This window comes from Eucyclogobius newberryi, unplaced genomic scaffold, assembly GCF_026437365.1.
Source record: "Eucyclogobius newberryi isolate DKJ021-1_F unplaced genomic scaffold, fEucNew1.0.hap1 SCAF_128, whole genome shotgun sequence".
Lineage (NCBI taxonomy): Eukaryota > Metazoa > Chordata > Actinopteri > Gobiiformes > Gobiidae > Eucyclogobius > Eucyclogobius newberryi.
Window position 1 is genome coordinate 150,001 of NW_027315755.1, and position 2,500 is coordinate 152,500.

General features: G+C 45.1%; 8 non-coding genes and 1 pseudogene across 8 annotated transcripts; all 9 read left to right on the plus strand.

Annotated features, from left to right (window-relative positions):
- The first annotated feature begins 60 nt into the window (after positions 1 to 60).
- LOC140357530 (5S ribosomal RNA) lies at positions 61 to 179 on the plus strand (annotated as a pseudogene).
- A 141-nt stretch (positions 180 to 320) lies between these two features.
- Positions 321 to 439, plus strand: LOC140357408 (5S ribosomal RNA). Its single transcript, XR_011926569.1, has one exon. It is a non-coding gene; the product is annotated as a 5S ribosomal RNA (ribosomal RNA).
- A 157-nt stretch (positions 440 to 596) lies between these two features.
- Positions 597 to 715, plus strand: LOC140357293 (5S ribosomal RNA). Its single transcript, XR_011926460.1, has one exon. It is a non-coding gene; the product is annotated as a 5S ribosomal RNA (ribosomal RNA).
- A 157-nt stretch (positions 716 to 872) lies between these two features.
- LOC140357409 (5S ribosomal RNA) lies at positions 873 to 991 on the plus strand. Its single transcript, XR_011926570.1, has one exon. It is a non-coding gene; the product is annotated as a 5S ribosomal RNA (ribosomal RNA).
- A 156-nt stretch (positions 992 to 1,147) lies between these two features.
- LOC140357304 (5S ribosomal RNA) lies at positions 1,148 to 1,266 on the plus strand. The gene has a single exon (XR_011926471.1). It is a non-coding gene; the product is annotated as a 5S ribosomal RNA (ribosomal RNA).
- A 167-nt stretch (positions 1,267 to 1,433) lies between these two features.
- Positions 1,434 to 1,552, plus strand: LOC140357201 (5S ribosomal RNA). The gene has a single exon (XR_011926372.1). It is a non-coding gene; the product is annotated as a 5S ribosomal RNA (ribosomal RNA).
- Positions 1,553 to 1,709: 157 nt separating this feature from the next.
- On the plus strand, positions 1,710 to 1,828 carry LOC140357411 (5S ribosomal RNA). Its single transcript, XR_011926572.1, has one exon. It is a non-coding gene; the product is annotated as a 5S ribosomal RNA (ribosomal RNA).
- A 156-nt stretch (positions 1,829 to 1,984) lies between these two features.
- On the plus strand, positions 1,985 to 2,103 carry LOC140357316 (5S ribosomal RNA). The gene has a single exon (XR_011926482.1). It is a non-coding gene; the product is annotated as a 5S ribosomal RNA (ribosomal RNA).
- A 157-nt stretch (positions 2,104 to 2,260) lies between these two features.
- LOC140357412 (5S ribosomal RNA) lies at positions 2,261 to 2,379 on the plus strand. The gene has a single exon (XR_011926573.1). It is a non-coding gene; the product is annotated as a 5S ribosomal RNA (ribosomal RNA).
- Positions 2,380 to 2,500: the final 121 nt, after the last annotated feature.

Genomic DNA, 2,500 nt, shown 5'->3' on the forward strand with positions numbered 1-2,500 from the left:
GAAAAGACAGTGTTTGATGCAAAAAAAGCCATTTATACGAGTTTTGACCTGGAACATTTCGCTCACGGCCATACCACCCTGGAACAGCCCGATCTCGTTTGATCTCGGAAGCCAAGCGGGGTTGGGCCTTGTTAGTACTTGGATGGAACACCGCCTGGGAATACCAGGTGCTGTGAGCATTTTCACACTTTTTCACCCGTCAAAAAAAAGAAGTTTTTCATTGAGATATCCCAATTTTGACCGAGCAAGTGGCGTGAAGGTACTCTTCACGAAAAGACAGTGTTTGATATAAAAAAGGCCGTTTTGACCTGGAACATTTCGCTCACGGCCATACCAGCCTGGACCAGCCCGATCTCGTCTGATCTCGGAAGCCAAGCAGGGTTGGGCCTGGTTAGTACTTGGATGGGAGACCGCCTGGGAATACCAGGTGCTGTGAGCATTTTCACACTTTTTCACCTGTCAAAAAAAAAAAAAAAAAAAAAAAAGAAGTTTTTCATTGAGATATCCCAATTTTGACCGAGCAAGTGGCGTGAAGGTACTCTTCACGAAAAGACAGTGTTTGATATAAAAAAGGCCGTTTTGACCTGGAACATTTCGCTCACGGCCATACCACCCTGGACCTGCCCGATCTCGTCTGATCTCGGAAGCCAAGCAGGGTTGGGCCTGGTTAGTACTTGGATGGGAGACCGCCTGGGAATACCAGGTGCTGTGAGCATTTTCACACTTTTTCACCTGTCAAAAAAAAAAAAAAAAAAAAAAAAGAAGTTTTTCATTGAGATATCCCAATTTTGACCGAGCAAGTGGCGTGAAGGTACTCTTCACGAAAAGACAGTGTTTGATATAAAAAAGGCCGTTTTGACCTGGAACATTTCGCTCACGGCCATACCAGCCTGGACCAGCCCGATCTCGTCTGATCTCGGAAGCCAAGCAGGGTTGGGCCTGGTTAGTACTTGGATGGGAGACCGCCTGGGAATACCAGGTGCTGTGAGCATTTTCACACTTTTTCACCTGTCAAAAAAAAAAAAAAAAAAAAAAAGAAGTTTTTCATTGAGATATCCCAATTTTGACCGAGCAAGTGGCGTGAAGGTACTCTTCACGAAAAGACAGTGTTTGATATAAAAAAGGCCGTTTTGACCTGGAACATTTCGCTCACGGCCATACCACCCTGGACCTGCCCGATCTCGTCTGATCTCGGAAGCCAAGCAGGGTTGGGCCTGGTTAGTACTTGGATGGGAGACCGCCTGGGAATACCAGGTGCTGTGAGCATTTTCACACTTTTTCACCTGTCAAAAAAAAAAAAAGAAAAAAAAAAGAAGTTTTTCATTGAGATATCCCAATTTTGACCGAGCAAGTGGCGTGAAGGTACTCTTCACGAAAAGACAGTGTTTGATGCAAAAAAAGCCATTTATACGAGTTTTGACCTGGAACATTTCGCTCACGGCCATACCACCCTGGACCAGCCCGATCTCGTCTGATCTCGGAAGCCAAGCAGGGTTGGGCCTGGTTAGTACTTGGATGGGAGACCGCCTGGGAATACCAGGTGCTGTGAGCATTTTCACACTTTTTCACCTGTCAAAAAAAAAAAAAAAAAAAAAAAAGAAGTTTTCCATTGAGATATCCCAATTTTGACCGAGCAAGTGGCGTGAAGGTACTCTTCACGAAAAGACAGTGTTTGATATAAAAAAGGCCGTTTTGACCTGGAACATTTCGCTCACGGCCATACCAGCCTGGACCAGCCCGATCTCGTCTGATCTCGGAAGCCAAGCAGGGTTGGGCCTGGTTAGTACTTGGATGGGAGACCGCCTGGGAATACCAGGTGCTGTGAGCATTTTCACACTTTTTCACCTGTCAAAAAAAAAAAAAAAAAAAAAAAGAAGTTTTTCATTGAGATATCCCAATTTTGACCGAGCAAGTGGCGTGAAGGTACTCTTCACGAAAAGACAGTGTTTGATATAAAAAAGGCCGTTTTGACCTGGAACATTTCGCTCACGGCCATACCACCCTGGACCTGCCCGATCTCGTCTGATCTCGGAAGCCAAGCAGGGTTGGGCCTGGTTAGTACTTGGATGGGAGACCGCCTGGGAATACCAGGTGCTGTGAGCATTTTCACACTTTTTCACCTGTCAAAAAAAAAAAAAAAAAAAAAAAAGAAGTTTTTCATTGAGATATCCCAATTTTGACCGAGCAAGTGGCGTGAAGGTACTCTTCACGAAAAGACAGTGTTTGATATAAAAAAGGCCGTTTTGACCTGGAACATTTCGCTCACGGCCATACCAGCCTGGACCAGCCCGATCTCGTCTGATCTCGGAAGCCAAGCAGGGTTGGGCCTGGTTAGTACTTGGATGGGAGACCGCCTGGGAATACCAGGTGCTGTGAGCATTTTCACACTTTTTCACCTGTCAAAAAAAAAAAAAAAAAAAAAAAGAAGTTTTTCATTGAGATATCCCAATTTTGACCGAGCAAGTGGCGTGAAGGTACTCTTCACGAAAAGACAGTGTTT